Source organism: Arachis hypogaea, chromosome 6, assembly GCF_003086295.3.
Source record: "Arachis hypogaea cultivar Tifrunner chromosome 6, arahy.Tifrunner.gnm2.J5K5, whole genome shotgun sequence".
Lineage (NCBI taxonomy): Eukaryota > Viridiplantae > Streptophyta > Magnoliopsida > Fabales > Fabaceae > Arachis > Arachis hypogaea.
In genome coordinates, this window is record NC_092041.1 from 92,334,256 (window position 1) to 92,359,068 (window position 24,813).

A 24,813-nucleotide genomic window follows, 5' to 3' on the forward strand; every position below is an offset into this window, starting at 1 on the left:
TTGAGTTTTAACTTTTTTTTTACTTTTTGAATTTGATTGGATTTTGGTTGTTTAATTTGCTAGTTTTGAAAAAATGCGAAAGAAGACTGCACCAAAACGAGTAGAAAGAGAACCAAAAATGATTGCCGAATTAAGATTTTGGAGCTAGCAAAGATTATCAATTCCATGAAAAAATGAAAGGGAAAAAGCAAAAGGAAAAACAACATAAAGAAGCCCCAAAGATTGCCAATTAAAAGAAAAGAAAGGAAAAAGAAAAGAAAGATTTGGATATTCTGAAAGAGGCAAAAGCACCAAAACAAAGAAAACTAGAAGCCTCCCAAGTTAGTCCGTATGCAAATATTGGGACGGGAACCTTAGAAAAAATAATTGTAGATGAAAGAAAGATAATCCGAAGAAATTTTGGGACAAATCGAGGGTGGAAGAATTTATTGTAAAATTTTTTTTTTCTGAATTTTTACTATTGAATTTGACTATCATGTTAGCAATCTTTTAACTACTGAATTTGATTATCATGTTTACTAAGTTTGATTATGCTCAAGTTTAGTGCTATATTTGACTACTGAATTTGATTATACGTATTTACTGAATTTGATTATACTTAGGTTCAGTGCTATATTTGACTACTATATTTCATTATACTTTTTTATTGAGTTTGATTATAATAATCAAACTCATTAGTCAAATATAGCACTAAACCTGAGTATAATCAAACTAAATAAACATGATAATCAAATTCGGTAGTCAAACATAGCACTAAATTCCTACACATTCATAGATTATCATCTGATATATGCAAATGCAAAAATTTTAAACGTGCAAATTACCAATTTAACTCCAATCCAAAGACTAAACATTTTTTTCATTACACAAATTTATAACATAAATTTTTCAGGATGTAATCACACAACGTACATGATGTAATTAGGAAGCATTTCTTTCTGAAATGGTTAAGTACTGTTTTCGTCTCTAAGGTTTGGGGTAAAAATCAAATTCGTCCCCAACCTTTTTTTTTGTTATTAAAATCATCCCCAACGTTACAAAACGTTACAAAATCGTCCCTTTTTACTTCAATTTAAATTTTTTGACCAAATTACCCTTCATAATTAATAAAAATAATATTAAACAAAACAAAACAAAAACACCCCCACACGGTATCCCACCCTCATCCCTGATCTCTCTTCCCTGTTCCCTCCCCCATCCCATTCCTCTTACTATCTTCGAACTCCCCCATCCCTAAATCCCAATTCTTTTTTTCTCTTTAGACAAAAACCAAATTCAGCAAAAGCAACAACAAATTCAGCATTTTCAGCCAATTTAACAACAACAACAATTTTCTTACTAAAACATGCATGTACATATAAGAGAAATTGTTGCAAGAATCCAACCACAAATTCTTGCTGCTCTCTGGACAAGGCAATAAATATTAAATATAAATGAAAATGAAAGAAAAGGTTTACCATGAAAGACAAGGCAAATCTAACCTTAATTCTACCTAAAATCAACAACAATAACACAGGAAAAGAAAAATTAAATAAAAAAATGATATAAAAAAAAGAAGAGAGGAGGAATCTGTTGGTGGCGACCCACCTCTCATGGAAGACCCTCTTCCTGTCGTTCCCTCCTTTCTTTTTCCCTTCCAATTTTGCTTTTCTTTCTTCCCATTTCTATTGGCGTCTAGGCTGATTTTATTAGTGGCGACGAAAAGCGTTGGACGCGGACGAAGGAGGAAAAAGAAGAATGGTGAATGGTAAAGGAGATCCATGTGAGGATGAGAAATGGTGGATGGTGAAAGAGATATATTAGTGGGTTTGATCTTCTCTGTACCGTATGAAAGTGAAGATGAAGAAGATGAAGAAGAAGAAGAAGATGATGATGAAGAAGATGGGCTGTTACAACCTCGTCGGGGAAGATGGTGTCGAGCCATCAACGAAGGGAGGAGGCATCGGAGAGGGGGGATTTGAAGATATTAGAAGGAAGGGAATGGGGAGAGGGATTTGAGATCAGGACGAGGGTGGGGTGTGGGGTGTGGGGTGTGGGGTGGGTGGGGTGTTTTTGTTTTTATTTTTTAATATTATTTTATTAATTATTGTTAAGGGTAATTTAGTAAAAAAAATAAAATTGAGATAGAAAATGACGATTTTATAATATTTTGTAACGTTGGGGATGATTTTAATAACAAAAAAAGGTCAGGGATGAATTTGATTTTCACCCCAGACCTTAGGGACGAAAATAGTACTTAACCATTTCTGAAACAAATAAAAGGATCTAAATGACATAATGAAGCCACAAATAAGAAGCATTAGCCAAATTAAAAGCATTTGCATAACTAGATACACAAATGACCAAAACTCAACACACAGAATACATGGATCAATTGGAGCAACTAAACTCTCAATGAGAAATCAAATATGTAGTCAAACTATTCAGGAATAAAAAAAGATAATCAAAGAATTAAAATTAAATCAGGAATAAAACATGGATAATCAAAAAATTAAAATCAAACTAGGAATCAAAATTAACATACGAAGTAAATTAAACACAAACCTCATTATTTAAGGTTGTGGATTCCTTTGAAACAAAAGTTATAATCAAAACCCTAAGATAACAAGAACCAGAAATGGCGCTAAGAAGAGTGATGAGCGGATAATTTGTACGCTTTTTGGCATTGTTTTTAGTATGTTTTTAGTATGATCTAGTTAGTTTTTAGTATATTTTTATTAGTTTTTAGTTAAAATTCACTTTTCTAGACTTTACTATGAGTTTGTGTGTTTTTCTGTGATTTCAGGTATTTTCTGGCTGAAATTGAGGGACCTGAGCAAAAATCTGATTCAGAGACTGAAAAGGACTGCAGATGCTGTTGGATTCTGACCTCCCTGCACTCGAAGTGGATTTTCTGGAGATACAGAAGTCCAATTGGCGCGCTCTTAACGGCGTTAGAAAGTAGACATCCTGGGCTTTCCAGCAATATATGATAGTCCATACTTTGCCCAAGATTTGATGGCCTAAACTGGCGTTCAAAGTCACCCTTAGGAATTCTAGCGTTAAACGCCGGAACTGGCACAAGAATGGGAGTTAAACGCCCAAACTGGCACCAAAGCTGGCGTTTAACTCCAAGAGGAGTCTCTACACGAAAATGCTTCATTGCTCAGCCCAAGCACACACCAAGTGGGCCCGGAAGTGGATTTTTATGTCATTTACTCATCTCTGTACACCCTAGGCTACTAGTTATCTATAAGTAGGACATTATACTATTGTATTTGGAATCGGGGTTCTTCTGGTTCCCTCTCTGGGACCGAAGCCAATGATCACTCTTGTTCTTATGTATTTTCAACGGTGGAGTTTCTACACACCATAGATTAAGGTGTGGAGCTCTGCTGTACCTCGAGTATTAATGCAATTACTATTGTTCTTCTATTCAATTCCGCTTGTTCTTGTTCCAAGATATTCATTCGTACCCAAGAACATGATGAATGTGATGATTATGTGACACTCATCATCATTCTCACTTATGAACAAGTGACTGACAACCACTTATGTTCTACAAGCAAACAAGGCTCTAATGTTTATCTCTTGAGTTCTTTAACCGGAATCTTCGTGGTATAGGCTAGAACTGATGGCGGCATTCAAGAGAATCCGGAAGGTCTAACCTTGTCTGTGGTATTCTGAGTAGGATTCAATGATTGAATGACTGTGACGTGCTTCAAACTCCTGAGGGCGGGGCGTTAGTGACAGACGCAAAAGAATCACTGGATTCTATTCCGGCCTGATCGAGAACCGACAGATGGATAGCCGTGCCGTGACAGGGTGCGTTGAACATTTCCACTGAGAGGATGGGAGGTAGCCACTGACAACGGTGAAACCCTTGCTTAAGCTTGCCATGGAAAGGAGGAAAAAGGATTGGATGAAGACAGTAGGAAAGCAGAGAGACGGAAGGGAAGGCATCTTCATACGCTTATCTGAAATTCCTACCAATGAATTACATAAGTATCTCTATCTTTATCTTTATGTTTTATGCGTTTATCAACATACCCATTTGAGTTTGCCTGACTAAGATTTACAAGGTGACCATAGCTTGCTTCATACCAACAATCTCTGTGGGATCGACCCTTACTCGCGTAAGGTTTATTACTTGGACGACCCAGTACACTTGCTGGTTAGTTGTGCGAAGTTGTGTTTATGCCATGGTATTGAACACCAAGTTTTTGGATTCATTACCGGGGATTATTTGATTTGTGAAAAGTATTGATCACAATTTCGTGCACCAAGTTTTTGGCGCCGTTGCCGGGGATTGTTGAGTTTGGACAACTGACGGTTCATCTTGTTGCTTAGATTAGGTATTTTTTTTCGGAATTCTTGAAGATGAATTCTAGAGTTTCATGATGATTTGTTGAAGTCTGGCTGGCTGTGAAGCCATGTCTAATTTCATTGGACCGAGGTTTCAACTTATCATCACAAGAGCTTGTTGATTTTTATCAATCTTGCTGTTGGAGCAGTGATCTGCTAAGGCTTGGCTGGCCATTGGCCATGTCTAGTGTTTTGGACCGAAGCTTTCCTTGAAAGCTTGGCTGGCTGTGAAGTCATGTCTAATTCCTGGACCGGAGTCTTAGACTAAACACTGCATGATTCCTGGAGTTCTCATTAAGAATTTTGATACCTTTATCTTCTTTTTCCACTTAATTTTCGAAAATCACAAAAAAAATTTTACAAAGTCATAAAATCCAAAAATATTTCTTGTTTGAGTCTAGTGTCTCATGTTAAGTTTGGTGTCAATTGCATGCATTCATTCATGTGTCTTAGTGATCTTCAAGATGTTCTTGATGATTTCTTACTCTAATCTTTAAATTCTCTTGACTTGAGTGTTTTGTGTGTCTCATATGCATTCTCATTAGTGTCAGTAGTATACAAACTGCTAAGTTTGGTGTCTTGCATGCATTGTTATTTGATTCTTGTTGCATTTTGATTTTTTCTTATTATTAAAAATCCAAAAATATTTTTAATTTGTGTCTTCTCAAGTCAATAATACAGAGAATTGAAGATTCAGAACATACAGCAGAGGAATTACACAGAAAAAGCTGGGCGTTCAAAACGCCCAGTGAAGAAGGACAGACTGGCGTTTAAACGCCAGCCAGGGTACCTGGTTGGGTGTTTAACGCCCAAAAGGGTATAGTTTTGGGCGTTAAACGCCAGAATGTGCACCATTCTGGGCGTTTAACGCCAGGATGGCACAAGAGGGAAGATTTTGTTTTTAATGCAGATTTTTTTTCAGTTTTCAAACTTTTTCAAAATCAAATCTTTTTCAAATCATATCTTTTCAATCATATGTTTTCAAAATCAATTTCTTTCTATTTTTAAAAATACTTGCTATCAATTAATGATTTGATTCAATATTTCAAGTATGTTGCCTTTTCTGTTGAGAAAGGTTTAATGTTTGAATCATATCTTTTCTTGTTAGCCAAGTTTTTAATTTTCAAAATCAAATCTTTTTAAAATATTTTTCAAATCATATCTTCTCAATCACATCTTTTTAAAACTAATCATATCTTCTTAACCACATCTTTTTCAAAATAGTTTTCAATCAAATCTTTTTGATTTCTAATTTCAAAATCTTTTTCAAAAATCACTTGATTTCTTTTCCACTTTCATTTTCGAAAATCAATTAGTGTTTTTCAAAAAATATTTTCAAAATCTTTCACTCAATTTTCGAAAATTACTTCCCTTCTTCTCACATCCTTCTATTTATGGACTAACACTATTCCTTAATGCAAAATTCGAACTCCATCTCCTTTGATAAGTTCGAATTTTCTACTTCTGTCTTCTACTTTTCTTTTCCTCTGACACCTAAAGGAATCTCTATACTATGACATAGAGGATTCCACATTTTCTTGTTCCCTTCTCTTTCTTATGAGCAGGAGCAAAGACAAAAGCATTCTTGTTGAGGCTGATCCTGAACCTGAAAGGACCTTGAAGAGAAATCTAAGAGAAGCCAAAGCACAACTCTCTGTAGAGGACCTAACAGAAATCTTCAAAGAAGAAGAACCCATGGCAGCCGAAAACAACAACAATGCCAACAATGCAAGGAAGGTGCTGGGTGACTTTACTGCACCTACTCCCGAATTTTACGGGAGAAGCATCTCTATCCCTGCCATTGGAGCAAACAACTTTGAGCTTAAGCCTCAATTAGTTTCTCTAATGCAACAGAATTGCAAGTTCCATGGACTTCCATTGGAAGATCCTCATCAGTTTTTAGCTGAGTTCTTGCAAATCTGTGACACTGTCAAGACTAATGGGGTTGACCCTGAGGTCTACAGACTTATGCTATTCCCTTTTGTTGTAAGAGACAGAGCTAGGACATGGTTGGACTCACAACCTAAAGAAAGCCTGGACTCTTGGGAAAAGCTAGTCAATGCCTTCTTGGCAAAGTTCTTTCCACCTCAAAAATTGAGTAAGCTTAGAGTGGAAGTCCAAACCTTCAGACAGAAGGAAGGAGAATCCCTCTATGAAGCTTGGGAAAGATACAAACAATTAATCAGAAAGTGTCCCTCTGACATGCTTTCTGAATGGAGCATCATAGGTATTTTCTATGATGGTCTCTCTGAACTGTCCAAGATGTCTTTGGATAGCTCTGCTGGAGGATCTCTTCATCTGAAGAAGATGCCTACAGAAGCTCAAGAGCTAATTGAAATGGTTGCAAATAACCAATTCATGTACACTTCTGAAAGAAATCCTGTGAACAATGGGACTAGTCAGAAGAAAGGAGTTCTTGAGATTGACACTCTGAATGCCATATTGGCTCAGAACAAAATATTGACCCAACAAGTCAATATGATTTCTCAAAGTCTGTCTGGAATGCAAAATGTACCAAGCAGTACTAAGGAAGCTTCATCTGAGGAAGAAGCTTATGATCCTGAGAACCCTTCAATAGAAGAGGTAAATTACATGGGAGAACCCTATGGAAACACCTATAACCCTTCATGGAGAAATCATCCAAATCTCTCATGGAAGGATCAACAGAGACCTCAACAAGGTTTCAACAACAATAATGGTGGAAGAAACAGGTTTAGCAATAGCAAGCCTTTTCCATCATCTTCTCAGCAACAGACAGAGAGTTCTAAGCAGAATACCTCTGACTTAGCAACCATGGTCTCTGATCTAATCAAAACCACTCAAAGTTTCATGACTGAAACAAGGTCCTCCATTAGAAACTTGGAGGCACAAGTGGGTCAGCTGAGCAAGAAAATTACTGAACTCCCCCTAGTACTCTCCCAAGCAATACAGAAGAAAATCCAAAAGGAGAGTGCAAGGCCATCAACATGGCCGAATTTTGGGAGGAAGGAGAGGCAGTGAACGCCACTGAGGAAGGCCTCAATGGACATCCACTGGCCTCCAATGAGTTCCCCCAAGAGGAACCATGGGAATCTGAGGCTCAAAATGAGACCATAGAGATTCCATTGGACTTACTTCTGTCATTCATGAGCTCTGATGAGTATTCATCCTCTGAAGAGGATGAGTATGTCACTGAAGAGCAAGTTGCTAAATACCTTGGAGCAATCATGAAGCTAAATGACAAGTTATTTGGAAATGAGACTTGGGAGGATGAACCCCCTTTGCTCACCAAGGAACTAGATGACTTGTCTAGGCAGAAACTGCCTCAAAAGAGACAGGATCTTGGGAAGTTTTCAATACCTTGTACCATAGGCACCATGACCTTCAAGAAGGCCTTGTGTGACTTAGGGTCAAGTGTAAACCTCATGCCTCTCTCTGTAATGGAGAAGTTAGGGATCTCTGAGGTGCAAGCTGCAAAAATCTCACTAGAAATGGCAGACAATTCAAGAAAACAAGCCTATGGACTTGTAGAGGATGTTCTGGTTAAAGTTGAAGACCATTACATCCCTACTGATTTCATAGTCCTAGAGACTGGGAAGTGCATGGATAAATCCATCATCCTTGGCAGACCCTTCCTAGCCACAGCAAGGGCTGTGATTGATGTTGATAGAGGAGAGTTGATCATTCAAGTGAATGAAGAATCCTTGGTGTTTAAGGCTCAAGGATATCCCTCTGTCACCATGGAGAGGAAGCATGAAGAGCTTCTCTCAAAACAGAGCCAAACAGAGCCCCCACAGTCAAACTCTAAGTTTGGTGTTGGGATGCCACAACCAAACTCTAAGTTTGGTGTTGAACCCCCACATTCAAACTCTAAGTTTGGTGTTGGGAGGTTCCAACATGGCTCTGAGCATTTCTGAGGCTCCATGAGAGCCCACTGTCAAGCTACTGACATTAAAGAAGCGCTTGTTGGGAGGCAACCCAATATTATATTTTGACTATTTTCCTTTGTTATTTTATGTCTTTTGTAGGTTGATGATCATGAGAAGTCACAAAATCAGTGAAAAAAGCAAAAACAGAATGAAAAACAGAAAGAAAAACAGCACACCCTGGAGGAAGAACCCACTGGCGTTTAAACGCCAGTGAGGCTAGCTGTTGGGCGTTTAATGCCCAGTCTGGCACCATTCTGGGCGTTTAACGCCAGAAAGGGGCACCAGACTGGCGTTAAACGCCAGAAAAGGGCAAGAAGCTGGCGTTAAACGCCAGAAATGGGCACCAGCTCGGCGTTTAATGCCAGAATTGGCTAAAAACGTAATTTTACTTGCCATTTGATGCAGGGATGACTTTTTCTTGACACCTCAGGATCTGTGGACCCCACAGGATCCCTACCTACCCCACCACTCTCTCTCTTCTTCACTCATTCACCAATCACCTCAACATCTCTTCCCCAAAAACCCTTCACCTATCAAATCCCTTCTTTCTCTTCACCACTCACATCCATCCTTCATAAAACCCCACCTACCTCACCATTCAAATTCAAACCACTTTCCCACCCAAACCCACCCTCACTTGACCGAACCTTACCCTTCCCCCTCTCCTATATAAACCCATCTTCACTCCTTCATTTTCACACAACCTAAACACCACTTCTTCCCCTTCTTGGCCGAAAACAAAAGCCATTCCCATCTCCTTCATTTCTTCTTCTTCTACTCTCTTCTTTCTTAATTTGCTCGAGGACGAGCAAACCTTTTAATTTTGGTGTGGTAAAAGCATTGCTTTTTGTTTTTCCATAACCATTTATGGCATCCAAGGCCGGAGAAACCTCTAGAAAGAGGAAAGGGAAGGCAAAAGCTTCCACCTCCGAGTCATGGGAGATGGAAAGATTCATCTCAAGGGTGCATCAAGACCACTTCTATGAAGTTGTGGCCTTGAAGAAGGTGATCCCCGAGGTCCCTTTTTCACTCAAAAAGAGTGAATATCCGGAGATCCGACATGAGATCCGAAGAAGAGGTTGGGAAGTTCTTACCAACCCCATTCAACAAGTCGGAATCTTAATGGTTCAAGAGTTCTATGCCAATGCATGGATCACCAAGAACCATGATCAAAGTGTGAACCCGGATCCAAAGAATTATCTTACTATGGTTCGGGGGAAATACTTGGATTTTAGTCCGGAAAGTGTAAGGTTGGCATTCAATTTGCCCATGATGCAAGGAGATGAACACCCTTACACTAGAAGGGTCAACTTTGATCAAAGGTTGGACCAAGTCCTCACAGTCATATGTGAAGAGGGCGCCCAATGGAAGAGAGATTCAAGAGGGAAGCCGGTTCAATTGAGAAGGCATGACCTCAAACCCGTGGCTAGAGGATGGTTGGAGTTTATCCAACGCTCAATCATTCCCACTAGCAACCGGTCCGAAGTTACCATAGACCGGGCTATCATGATTCATAGCATCATGATTGGAGAAGGAATAGAAGTTCATGAGGTTATAGCTCAAGAGCTTTATAAGGTGGCGGACAAGTCCTCTACCTTGGCAAGGTTAGCCTTCCCTCATCTCATTTGTCACCTCTGTTATTCAGTTGGAGTTGACATAGAGGGAGACACCCCTATTGATGAGGACAAGCCCATCACTAAGAAGAGGATGGAGCACACAAGAGACCCCACTCATCATGAGATCCCTGAGATACCTCAAGGGATGCACTTTCCTCCACAAAACTATTGGGAGCAACTAAACACCTCCCTAGGAGAATTGAGTTCCAACATGGGACAACTAAGGGTGGAGCATCAAGAACACTCCATCATCCTCCATGAAATTAGAGAAGATCAAAGAATCATGAGAGAGGAGCAACAAAGACAAGGAAGAGATATTGAGGAGCTCAAGCACTCCATAGGATCTTCAAGAGGAAGAAAGAGCTGTCATCACTAAGGTGGACCCGTTCTTTAATTTCCTTGTTCTTTATTTTCCTGTTTTTCAAAAATTAATGCTTATGTTTGTCCATGTTTGTGTCTTGTGATCATTAGTGTCTTAGTGTCTATGCCTTAAAGTTATGAATGTCCTATGAATCCATCACCTTTCTTAAATGAAAAATGTTCTTAATTGAAAAAGAGAAGAATTGCATGAATTTTGAATTTTATAACAGTTTAATTATTTTGATGTGGTGGCATTACTTTTGTCTTCTGAATGTATGCTTAAACAGTGCATATGTCTTTTGAATTTGTGATTCATGAATGTTGGCTCTTGAAAGAATGATGAAAAAGGAGACATGTTACTGAGGATCTGAAAAATCATAAAAATGATTCTGGAAGCAAGAAAAAGTAGTGAAAAAAAATTCGAAAAAAAAGAAGAGAAAAAAAGAAAAAAGAAAGAAAAAGAAAAGAAATAAGGTTGTGATCCAAGGCAAAAAGAGTGTGCTTAAGAACCCTGGACACCTCTAATTGGGGACTCTAGCAAAGCTGAGTCACAATCTGAAAAGGTTCACCCAATTATGTGTCTGTGGCATGTATGTATCCGGTGGTAATACTGGAAGACAGAGTGCTTTGGGCCACGGCCAAGACTCAATAAGTAGCTTTGTTCAAGAATCATCATACTTAACTAGGAGAATCAATAACACTATCTGGATTCTGAGTTCCTAAAGAAGCCAACCATTCTGAATTTCAAAGGATAGAGTGAGATGCCAAAACTGTTCAGAGGCAAAAAGCTAAAAGCCCCGCTCATCTAATTAATACTGATCTTCATAGATGTTTTTGGAATTCATTGCATATTCTCTTCTTTTTATCTTATTTGATTTTCAGTTGCTTGAGGACAAGCAACAATTTAAGTTTGGTGTTGTGATGAGCGGATAATTTGTACGCTTTTTGGCATTGTTTTTAGTATGTTTTTAGTATGATCTAGTTAGTTTTTAGTATATTTTTATTAGTTTTTAGTTAAAATTCACTTTTCTGGACTTTACTATGAGTTTGTGTGTTTTTCTGTGATTTCAGGTATTTTCTGGCTGAAATTGAGGGACCTGAGCAAAAATCTGATTCAGAGACTGAAAAGGACTGCAGATGCTGTTGGATTCTGACCTCCCTGCACTCGAAGTGGATTTTCTGGAGCTATAGAAGCTCAATTGGCGCGCTCTCAACGGCGTTGGAAAGTAGACATCCTGGGCTTTCCAGCAATATATGATAGTCCATACTTTGCCCAAGATTTGATGGCCCAAACTGGCGTTCAAAGTCACCCTCAGGAATTCCAGCGTTAAACGCCGGAACTGGCACAAGAATGGGAGTTAAACGCCCAAACTGGCACCAAAGCTGGCGTTTAACTCCAAGAGGAGTCTCTACACGAAAATGCTTCATTGCTCAGCCCAAGCACACACCAAGTGGGCCCGGAAGTGGATTTTTATGTCATTTACTCATCTCTGTACACCCTAGGCTACTAGTTATCTATAAGTAGGACATTATACTATTGTATTTGGAATCGGGGTTCTTCTGGTTCCCTCTCTGGGACCGAAGCCAATGATCACTCTTGTTCTTATGTATTTTCAATGGTGGAGTTTCTACACACCATAGATTAAGTTGTGGAGCTCTGCTGTACCTCGAGTATTAATGCAATTACTATTGTTCTTCTATTCAATTCCGCTTGTTCTTGTTCCAAGATATTCATTCGTACCCAAGAACATGATGAATGTGATGATTATGTGACACTCATCATCATTCTCACTTATGAACAAGTGACTGACAACCACTTCTGTTCTACAAGCAAACAAGGCTCTAATGTTTATCTCTTGGGTTCTTTAACCGGAATCTTCGTGGTATAGGCTAGAACTGATGGCGGCATTCAAGAGAATCCGGAAGGTCTAACCTTGTCTGTGGTATTCTGAGTAGGATTCAATGATTGAATGACTGTGACGTGCTTCAAACTCCTGAGGGCGGGGCGTTAGTGACAGACGCAAAAGAATCACTGGATTCTATTCTGGCCTGATCGAGAACCGACAGATGGATAGCCGTGCCGTGACAGGGTGCGTTGAACATTTCCACTGAGAGGATGGGAGGTAGCCACTGACAACAGTGAAACCCTTGCTTAAGCTTGCCATGGAAAGGAGGAAGAAGGATTGGATGAAGACAGTAGGAAAGCAGAGAGACAGAAGGGAAGGCATCTTCATACGCTTATCTGAAATTCCTACCAATGAATTACATAAGTATCTCTATCTTTATCTTTATGTTTTATGCGTTTATCACCATACCCATTTGAGTTTGCCTGACTAAGATTTACAAGGTGACCATAGCTTGCTTCTTACCAACAATCTCTGTGGATCGACCCTTACTCGCGTAAGGTTTATTACTTGGACGACCCAGTACACTTGCTGGTTAGTTGTGCGAAGTTGTGTTTATGCCATGGTATTGAACACCAAGTTTTTGGATTCATTACCGGGGATTATTTGATTTGTGAAAAGTATTGATCACAATTTCGTGCACCAAAGAGCTTTTGTGAACTGCGGGATCGAAGCAGAGAGAAGCGTGAAGAAGAGAAGAAAGCGAGAGTGAGATTGGTGTGATCGACGAGAATTAAGGAGTGAGGTTGGCGCGATCGAAGAGAAGAGGAGTTTGGTGCATGCAATGGAACCCCCTTCCGCCGAGAAGAGAAAAAATCACGATTGAAAGAAGAGATTTTTAACGCAATGAAAAAACTCCTAGCGCGTTGTATTATTTTTGAATTATTCTTATACGTAACTGTATTTTTTAGGTTTAAATATTGTTTTTGTCCCTAACGTCTTGGGTCAAAATCAAAATCGTCCCCGACCTTTTTTCGTTATTAAAATTATCCTCAACGTTCAAAAACGCTTTAAAATCATCCTTTCCCGAATTCTTGGACCAAAATACCTTCATTATCATAAAAAAAAAAAGAAAACACGGGGAGATGGGAGAAGGGAAAAGGGGAAGGGCGAGGGGGCAGGGGAGAAGGGAAAAGGGAGAGGGGAAGGGGGAAGGGGAAGGGGTAAGGGGGACGGCGCCGGTGAAGGGAGAAAGGGGAAAGGAAGGACGTGTGTCGGAGGGGAAGGGGAATGGACGCGGGGTGGGGTGGGAGGGAGGGATGTGGGGGAGGAGGAGGGGAAGGGGAAAGGGGGGAGGGAGATGGTGACGGCGAAGCTTGGAGCCGCCGTCACAGTCGTCGTGGCCGTCACCGTTGGGGATCGCGAGGGAGAGAGGAGATGCGAGCCACTGCCGCTGCCTCGCCGCCTCTGCCTTACCGCCTTGCTGCCTCCACCTCGCCGCCTCGCCGCCTCCGCCTTGCTTCTGCTTTCTTGCTTTCTGTTTCTGCTTCTTGGTTAGGTGTTGTTTGGTGTTGTTGTTGTTGTTTGGTGTTCTTGGTGTTGGTGTTGGTTGGTGTTGGTGGTGGTGTTTGTGTTGTGTTGGTGTTGGTATTGGTGGTGTTGGTGTTGGTGGTGGTGCTGGTGGTAATGTTGGTGGCAATGGAGGTGGTGGGATGAGAAAGGTGAAGAGGATAATGATGATGATGAGAGTATTTTGGTCCAAGAATTCGGGAAAAGATGATTTTAAAGCGTTTTTGAACGTTGAGAATGATTTTAATAACGAAAAAAGGTTGGGGACGATTTTGATTTTGACCCAAAATGTTAAGGACGAAAACAATACTTAATCCTATTTTTTACTATATTTTAGTGAGAGTGGTTAAATTGGTGACTGAAATATAGTGTACAAATAGCATTTTTAAAAGAAATTTGATTGAATTTGATTATAAAATAATGGAAGAGTATAGATAAATATTTCTTAATTAGCTAACTTTAAATAACTGTAATTAATAATTATTAATTTTATATCTTTTAAAATATAAAATTTAAATAATTACTAATTAATAATAATTAATTAATATAAAATATGATTTATTTCCATTATATTTTTAGTAAACAGAAATCGTCCCATGAGTTATGGTCCAAATTCCGATTTTTAAGATTCCACATGTTACTTGCATTCATAACTTCAAATCCACGTTGTCATTGATTGCAAAATATATAAATAAATAGTTAAATAACATTTACCTATGTCTTATTTATATTTTTTAAGTTTCATAATATTTTCTCATTTAAAATATTTAAGTGGCATTAAATTTTTTTATTTATATCTAATAATTATTTAATTTAAAAAAAAGTTATTTTTCAAAACAATTTTTTTATTATAAATTTTATGCTTTTTTATAAAGGATAAAGTATTTTTTATTTCGTTATTATTTTTTATGGAATATACATCAAATGTATCATCAATAAGTATATATATCATTCTGTTAAAAATTATATCTAAATAAATACATCCCTTGTTATATCTATTATAATATATACTATATTAGTTTTCAAAAATAACAATCAGTCAAGTAGATTCTTAATTATTATTTGTGTCACTAAGTAAACAAATCCTATTTGGAATCTATTTATCCCACTAAAATGTAGTGTTTTAAATAGGTGCAAAATAATGCCATTTTGTATATTTTGGTAGGGACTTATTTGTCCTACTGCTAATACGTGGCATCTTCACAGATTATTCACTTAATGGTTATGTAAAATTTTTCTTTAATAAACAATGATTCTCATTAACTGAAGGACTTATTTATTTTTTAAATTGAAATTCAGAGATCTAAAGCATAATAAAAATTAGCAGTAGACGAAATGTTTGACAAAAAATTTCCTGAAAATAAACTGATTTAAAATATATACTCCAAGCTTAATAATTTGTATACTAAGAAGATCACAAGCCATTTATAACCTCATCAAGAAATCTATAACTTTGAGGCTTCCAAAATTCTAGTTTATTTATCCATATTCTGGTGGGTGCTTTTAGTACAAATTATTGGCCGAATAGGGAAGGAAAAAAATGAATTCATTATTTATTGAGCTAAATACATATAAAAGAAAGGGTGGAATCTATAATTTTTGAAAAAAAAAAAAAACGAGTCAGTAATTCAGCAGACAAAATATTTACTAATCAAGCTATAATTTAACTCGCAAATTAAATGAACCATTTTTAATTTGACTTGCTTTTATTGTTCTATATGAAAAAAAATATTTTATCAAGTTAGATTGGTATGGTTAACTCAGTAATTTTGTCCGATTAAATAAATATTGACAAATTCTTAAATAGAATTTAGTATCACAAAAAATAAAAAATATATATTTTTTTATTATAGTATAAAAAAATTAAAACTGAAAAAATATACATCTTAATAATTTTTACGAAATTAAAAGTAAAAATTGTATACAGTAAATTATTTTTGAAATATACAAGAGACAAGTTAAAAACTATTAATATTTATTTTAAGGTGTTTTCTGGTGCCTAAATTTTAGATATAAAATTTAAAAATAAAAAATTAAATTTATCCTTTTTTTTGTCTTTATTTTTCAACAAATTAAAAATCATAGACGCCAATAAATTTTAATAAAATGTTTTCTAGGATTTATATAGTATGATTTTAATGACAGACGACCACCGTCTTTTTTCTTTCTTCATGGTCCGTGGGTGGGGACCATGTCACGTGCGTGAGAAGCATTTTCCAAAACGGCGATCTGATCAAAATGCCGCGCTACCACCGACAGTTATGGCGTTGCCGACACTGCCTATTGCTTAATAATTTGCTTCACATATTCACATTTCGCAAACAGGACGGATCCAGAAATAGTATTATGGGAGGCCAATAATATATATAATATTTAAAAATTATGCAAAAAATTATATAATATAAAATTTATTACAAAAATATACTGATAAAGAATATATTTTAAAGTACAAAAAATATATATGTACTTTTTATTAACGAAGTGGTCGATTTCTCGTTTTATAAAATTCATCGATAATAAAATTTGTGTCAAATTTTTCTGCAATTTTTTTTTAATATAATTAAAAGACAATTAGCAAGAAATTTATCTTTCATTTTGTTTCTGAATTATTCTTCACAATATTTATAGCTGAAAAAGAACTCTCAGTTGTAGTAATTGAAACAGAAAAAATTAATACTAAATGAATCAAGAAGAACGCTCACAAGAAGAAAAAAATCTACTTTATGAAAATTGAAAAATTTTATTTAATTAAAAAATATTAGTAATAATATCTTTTTATATTTTTTTAATATTATTACTTACTTTTTAGATATTAGAAATCATTAATATTTAAGTTAGACTGAATTTTTATTTATATTAGACTAAATACTAAATAAATTTTTAAAAAAATTAAATCATACTTAATAACTTATTACTATTAATCTTTTTTTTAAAAAACTGGGGCCGAGACCTCCACTCGCCGCCGTAAGTCCGTCCCTTTTCACAAATACAAACCACCTAAGCCGGTTTCTAATCACAATTATATTTAATCAAGTGTGCATATCAGTAGTTTTTTTCATGTTAAGTAATGTTTTTGGAATGTGTTTATTTGAATTGTTTCCATTGAATTCGTTCTAGGCTAAGGAGTTTAAAACCACCAGCAATAACGATAGCAACACTTAAAATGACCTTTAAAAAGATTTCATTCGACAATTTCAGCAAGAATTTGAGGGATTTCGTCATATCAAGTTACACCAAGGTTGTAGATGTGCCCTGAGTTGACAGAAAAATTTTTTTAATTTAAGTAAAAGTCATTCTATTCTATATCTCTTGTTTAAATCACTACTTAAAAAATGCATTCTAAGAAAGAATAATTTATTATTATATTAGTGATGTTGGATTAAATTATTTGTACAAACAATAATAATTTATTTATTATTAAAGAATAATTTAATAGTTTATTATTAAATTATTTGATTGAGCTGTACGTCTAAGATACTATATATGGATTATCGATCTCTTCTAAGATGCATGTAATACGCATAACGTCTAACTAATCTAAGTAATATACTAATATCCCTAGCTATAGAAAAATGTCTATCGAAGTCGCAAATTTTCAGATAACAAATTATAACATTATCAATGATAAGATAATAAGAAAATATATACCAATTTTTCGAATAAATAGGATATATACAACACACACGCAACAACTTGGGGAGGAATACAGATCACCAAACCACAGGGTCCCAGTGTCAAACTGCCATATTTTATTTTTTGTTGGCAAACCAAAATATCTTACCAAAATAATAGTAGTATTTTACCAACTTTAAATAATTGAAAAAGCAACCTTTATTAACTATATGTTAGTGATGATTGTTAGATTTTAATTTTATTTCAATAAAATATATATAATTAGAATCTGACATAAAAAAAAAATAAATAGATTTTTGAGCTTTTTATTAAAAGATAATTTGATTTTTCAGGATTCGAAAATATAAAAATATTCTTGACTATTTAAAATGTTTGACATATGGGTTTTTCTGTTTAATCTTGTCTTTAATATCAAATAGAAATGGTTAATATGGTGCCCATGTGTCCATTACGAAATACTGTCTCCGTTACGATGTCAATGTATCATCTACTCATAAAAAAATTAGATAACAACTAAGTCCTTGTGTTCCCAAAACGACATTGTTCTGAGAGCTATCCTAATAAATCTTTAAATTGATCCCATACACCATTGCAGTTAGAGGATTTTTGTGTTTAAGGCTGTGTTCCATGGTCAGTGAAAGAGGTTTCTTGAGCACGCAACGAGTCTAATTATTGTTTAACATTCGTTGCGTGGAAGACGGAGACGAGAAGGATAATATTGCTCCGAAGTGCAAATGTGGAGTGTACGTTATATTGTACAAGTCCAAAACACCAACTAACCCTCAACTGATTATTTTTTGGGTGTCCATCTTTAAGGTAAGATGGTTATGTAAAGCTTAAAGCATGTTGATGCAGTTAATTGAATTTTGAATTCCTTTTTAAACTTGTAGTTGAAAAATTCATTTCGCTGCAAGTTCTTTCTCTGGCTTGATGTTCATGTTGTAAAAATTGAAAGCACAAAAAAATTAATTTGTCATAATGAAGTTGATGATGTAGAGGAGTACTATTTGTGCAATAATAAGCTAGAACAGAAGAGACTGGTTAAGTTGAAAAGGAAGCTTACTTATCTGGAGAGGAAGAAAAATACTAATCCATTGGTTATTCTTGTATATTTGTGAGTAACTTGTGTTATTGTGGTTGTAATTAATTCTTGAAAAATATACAACTAGAGAAGCTATGTATTGTTGTTGTGATGAACTATAATTTGAGTTCACAGAATTTAGTTATGTTTATCCATTAATGAATGATAATATTTTGTTGTTATTATATCATATGTTTGATTGGCTATACATAATATTTTGTTGATGGTCTAACTTTGTGAATTTCATTAAATATCTTGGTTCATTAAACACCCAAACATAATATATGATAAGTTAAAAGAAATACAATTTTATTAAAATAACATAATAAAACACAATAAATCACCAGATGAACACCAAAAGTATGCTAAAAAGATGCTAGAATGCACAATATATAAAAAAGCTAATTATCAAGTTTTAGAGAAACTACAAGTAACTTCCTAAAATAACTTCATCAATTCTATGGATTGTTGACTCTTATGGTAGGGATGAACTTAAACATTCTTTGATTTCCAATGTTTGTTACAGCCAAAGTCTTCTCAGATAGTCCTCTACTAATTCTTGCATTTGGTTACTGTGGTGTTGGAATATGTTGTTTTCCAACAGCCTTCCTCCTAACTGGCTGCTTAGGTCTTAAGGTAGTGCTGCTTGGCCTTGATGGAACTTGAGCTGGAGATTTGAATGGTTCTTAACTTTTTCTTGTAGGGACTATAAAAATAGGCACAGATGGGGCTTTTGGAGCAGATTGTTGTTGGGTCACATTTGAACATGTGCTAGCCTGCAAATGGATATGCACTTGCTTGAGATACACAATCAGTAAATTTAAAATAAGTTCTAAATACTTTTTTAAAAGGATGTGAATTTTCATGATTTACCTCAATAGAATGCTGGCCAGTGGGATTCCGATCAGAATGGTTCTGGTTGGTCGTCTCAGCTGCATTTTGCTCTTTACCCTACAAGACCATGTTATGTTGATGTAATAAATTAAATGTGACAACTAAAGTCCTCAAGTAAAGTTAAAAAATACTAAGAGGTACCTAAACAAAGTTAAATTAGACAACTAAATCTTTCAATTTGTTATCGAAAAAATAGAAACATCCTTAAATTTGTCAAGAATCTCTGCTTGAAGGGCTGATTGTGATAGTAAAAGCACCACAAGTGAAAGGTCTTTATTGGCATTTTTTTTTTCGTATTTGGCTTCCAATTTAGGTTCGATGGCGCACCTTTGCATGTCTTATAGTTGTGTTTCTTTTTACCACACTTGCTACATGTCACATAGAAACTCTTCTTTAATTTTTCACCTTCAATTATAGTCTCTGCTGGATTTTTCTACCAATTATGGACCTTTGGACGATCAATTGGCCTCTTAATGGATGGTGGCACAGGCCTAGTCTGATCAGTTCATGTTCATAACTCTTCACTGGTTACTGGTTGGATGCAGTGTTCATAAGTTTTCTTTAGAGATTTTATACACAACCATAAATGCACGTAATCTTCAAAGTTATCATGTCTTTTTCTAATTGCAGCTACAGCACGAGTGCATTGCATGCCTTTACATAAAAACACTAATAATAAAATAAAGACAAATTCAAGTAATGATAACACCAACAACAAAATAAAGGCAAATTTAAGTAAAGATAACACTAAATGAAGATTTCAAGTAGTCCTAGCACCAAATAAATAAATACAAATCCACACTGACCCATTAGTTGTCACCTGTTACAAATGCATGTATGCTTGATCAGATCCACATCCAATTTAGAGCTCTTGTAAGTGACTTCAAAATGTTTGTGCTCGTTATCACCAATCTACTCTGCAGCCCATTTATTGCTTGATTTGATAAGCTGTTGCAACCTCTTCTCTTGAATTAGTGCAAGCTTTTTTTGATGGCACTCTATCGGCCACTTGTGTTGAACCATTTGCCTCATCAAATAGCAACGTAATTCCTCGCACATTGTGAGTATAGGCTTGCACCCACACTTCACAATTTTTGCATTGAAAGACTTGCACATGTTGTTAGTTAAATTATCAACCTTCAGACCATGACTGAAGTAGGTTCTCACACATGTTGCAGGATCAAATTTCATCAGATATGCCCAAGCATCCTTATTAACCTCCTTTAGCTTATCCATCGTTGTCTTGAACTCAAAAACAATGATACACCTCGTACAGTCCTACACAATTTTTCTAATATATAGGTCCTTGAATTGGTTGATAAAATTTTTTCACATGTGCATGACACAATTCCAGACATATGCATTAAGTATTATAGCTTTCAATGCAGGCAATAGACCTTAAGAAGTCATTCATTCAATTAATTGAATCAAGAATTGCACTAATCATATTTCATGAACTAAATGAAATTAACTAACGAAAGTTAGGTATTAATTTTTTGCTGGTCAGACATAAAATTTCAATAATGAGATTGTACATCTTCAATATCCTCTTGTAGAAGGGTAAAAAACCACTTCCATGACTATTTCGATTTAGATCTTACCACTACAAAGGTAATCAGATAAAACTGGTTGTTAGCATCTTGTGCCACAGTAGATAGTAATTGGTCCACATGATAAGTCTTGAGAAATGCACCATCTAAATGAATCAACGGTCTACATCCACTCTTAAATCCAAGCTTGCATTCATCGAAACATGTATATATTTTGTCAAAGGTAGGGAGTGATTATGGTATGAGATAACATCTAGCAAATGTATCTCCATCAAGTAGTCCATAAACTTTTCATATTGTTCTACCTCTCGTTGTCCATAATCCTCTCTTTTCTCTCCCTTACAGCTTTATAAACCATTTTAAGATGCACAACAAGATTAAACTCTTCTCTTAAAAAATCAATTGCTTCATGTGTGGTCATGTGAAGGTGGGTGCCCATCTTTTTTCAAAACCATTCTATTTATCAAACACAGGCCAATGTTGTTTGTTTCCTTCATCTTCAGATGAGACAAGGGTATGCAGATCCTCATATTCATACTCATACACAATGTTCTCATCGTCTGTGTCTATATCACTGATATAATCTGTAACTGTTGGCCTTATGTTGGGCTCCCTTGTAGGCCTAGTTCTATTGGACTGTCTTGCAGACCTACTTGTGTTAGGCTGAATAGCAGGCCCATTCATTTTTGACGAACCTTTTTTTAGATGAGCCCACTCTTCTTGCTTTAAACCTCTTCCTTTTAGATATATGTGTGGCTTGTTTCTTTTGCTTTTTCTTGGGCTCAATATTTTTCTTCAATAATGAAGACACTTGTTTCCTCTTTTCTTTGGTAGCTCTAATTCTAATACTACTGCCACCATCAGCATCTTCATCACTCTCACTCCCAATTTCATAACTGAAAAAGTGTTAGTTTATACAGCTCATCCTCTGCATTGTCGTGATAACTATCATTGTCACTCTTTAAAAACATCACTTCTAATACTAGTAGCACACTTTTATTAGAGCTCTCATTAGAAGTATTCATCTTTGAGGAACTGTTCTTGGCTCGGCCCTCCTTACTCTTTTTTCTCCTTATCCCTCATGATTAATTTTGAAAAACCTTCTAGCAACCAAGAAGAAGACAATTTTTTCTTTGGCTGTGGATTGGAAGTGTCAGTTAAAGTTGACACTCGCCAAAGATGAGTTCTTCTTTCACTTTACTTTCTTACTCACTTGGTCCGCCTTCACCCAGTCTCCCATTTTATTTTCACAAATATGATCCTTTATAGAATCTTCTAGCCATTTCGAATAGCCTTTTAACTCATGACCAAGTTTGATACAATAGGTACAGATTGTGCCTTATCTCTCATACCTCGTCCCAACCTTGATTGTCTTTTAATTTAGACCTGCAATATGTAATCTATTTTTTAGTATCTTCTCACTGCAAATATCAACTTTCATTTTGAAGATTCTAGACTCCTCTCCTATCATTTCAAAGAAATCGATGTCACGAATTTTTTTTAGTGATCCTCCAATTTTTTGTCTTACTTTATTGTTTTATAACTCTCTGGGAGTCCTCAAAATTGTACCCAAACAAAAAAAAATTTGTGATATCAAAATCATTTACATCATGATGTTCCTTCTATCTTTTTGCATGTAACAAAATTCTTCAAGAGCCATGGTAACCCCCTGTTCGATCCTTACCAATCTAGCCTCATTTTCGAAGAAAAACTGAAATCTGTTAGGACCAATCTCAGAAACTCGAAATCCAGTAAGTTTATTTCATATTGCTCTAAAAGTTCCTTCCATTGTGCCTCGAGAGAAGGTTCTGTCTGCAAATATTCTCCCTTTTAGACTGTTGACATAAGCCTGAACACCTTTAAAATGTCTTTCTCATCAAGTAAAACAACTATATTCCATCACCGTTTCCTCTATCATTCAGATCGCACAAGTTACTTTTCTCCATCCTATCTCTCATCATAAAACTCTGAATATGCGAAAAAACAAAACATATCGCATAGCTAGTGAGCCAAACAAAAAAGGGTTGATAAGAAAAGTTTGTAAGTTTTGACATTTTAAAATTTTGTTAACGCTTGTTGAAAATTCTAACATAATACTAAACAATCCTAGAAGTCACTAATTTAAAATATTTTTTTCATAAAATTGTACTTACCTACTCTCACATCACATGCATACATTGTTTTTAAAAAAAAGATATTATGAAAACAAGCTTGATACTTGGATATAGATATAAAATCTTATAAAACAAACTTGAGATAATTGAGTAATTAACTCACTTGCCCGTTTAAATAAGTATTAGAAATTTAAATTTTATTTTGTATATATAGCAATCTATTAATCAGTAACAAATCTTTAAATAGAACTCAAATTTTCGACAAACAAACTTTAACCTGTGGAATTAAGAGAATATCCTAAAAAATAATATAAAATATGAAGTAAATTAAGTCGTAGTTAAATTTCTGGCTTCGGATGCTAATTAAGGATTTATTTCTTTAACAATAATGTTAGGGAACCAAGATGGTTCCAGTAAAAAACCAGCCAAATGCCTCTGGGTGAATCTAAAATTTTTACGTGGATAGTGCTTATGCTAGGCATTAGGATGTTTCTTTTCTTTATAAATTGGATGGTTTTGAATCTATTTTCTGATTTATCATGTTTTAGACATTTAGAGAGAGAAGGAGGGTGAAGAGATGAAAGCTAATTAAATCAGTTTTCGTGATTCACGTTGCAATGATACTGAACGTATCTTCTCCTAATTTGAATGTGATGAAACATTTAATAACCAATATTTTAAATCATAAATAAATAAAACTAATTATTATATTTATAATTAACTAAGTTGTTCCATTTTTAACTGATTTAAAATTAATTTTATATACTTTTCCTTTTTTTAATTCTTTTTCCTGGTTCGCACCCATACTTTCCTGCCTGTACACGTATCAAAAATCTTTCACCACAATATATAGATTTAATGTAATAAATACACTGGTAATATAAATTTGTTCATATATCATTAATTTATCATCTAATTAAGAATGTCGCATAAATTATATAAAAATATTTAATAATAAAAATTAATAAAAAATATTAAAATTTATTTAACTTAATATTTATTAATTATTGAATGAATGTTAATAAAATAAATTTTTTCACTCTCTACTAGCTAGCTTCTCTCGCCCACTATTATTGGATGGTCAATCGGTTAATCATGTGGCACAAGAAGATTTTCTTGAAAATTTTTCTAAAATGGAAACTAGTTAACGTGACGCATGTTGTTGCATGTTTTGAATCGGTGTCCTCCCAAGAATGACAAGTTCAATTCTTATTTTACTATGGGTGTTGTCTGAAATTGAAATTGATTTAAGAGCAATGCTAGGGGCCAGCAATTTTTGTGATTGTTAGCCATCAACTAGCCATCAATGATGATTTGATGGTGTGAGATTGGTGTGAGATTTCATCCAATGACTCACCTTCCTCTGCTGGTTACATGCTGGACAAAATTCAACAAAACTGCTGGTCCCCTAGACTTTTCCTTGATTTAATTAACCGATCCAAAAATACTAAGGGGGTGAAAACTAAAAAAAATTGTATTATAAAATTTATATTGGTGTTTTTTACTAAGCTTGAACATAGATAATAGTCGATTTGATAAAATGATGACCATCGATTTAATATTTGTATTAGCCAATATAAATTCTATTTTATTAGTAATTTTAGGGGTGGCAAGCGAGGAAGCCCATCCCTCATGCCCCGTCCCGCTAGAAATCCACTCTTTGGTGGGCTATCCTACACCCTACCTCGCCTAATGAGGCGGTCTTAGAATCTCACCCCACTCTGCCTAATTGCGGGCTGGCGGGTTGGTGGGGTAAGCCCGCCAAAGCTCCTTTTTTATTATTAACTATTAAATAATATATATAATTTCACAACGATATTAATAAATTTATAATTTCTAATGGCATAAAAAATTATATTTTTTATATTCACAAACATTAAAGTATTTGTAATTATAAATA

At 35.3% G+C, this 24,813-nt stretch overlaps 1 long non-coding RNA gene across 1 annotated transcript in view; it reads left to right on the plus strand.

Annotated features, from left to right (window-relative positions):
* The window catches only part of LOC140173799 (uncharacterized), a 2,231-nt gene extending 1,758 nt beyond the window's left edge, over positions 1–473 (plus strand). The window contains exon 2 of the long non-coding RNA XR_011862923.1: positions 64–473. This is a non-coding gene — a long non-coding RNA (uncharacterized lncRNA). The remainder of the gene's footprint in view (positions 1–63) is intronic.
* The last annotated feature ends 24,340 nt before the right edge of the window (positions 474–24,813 follow it).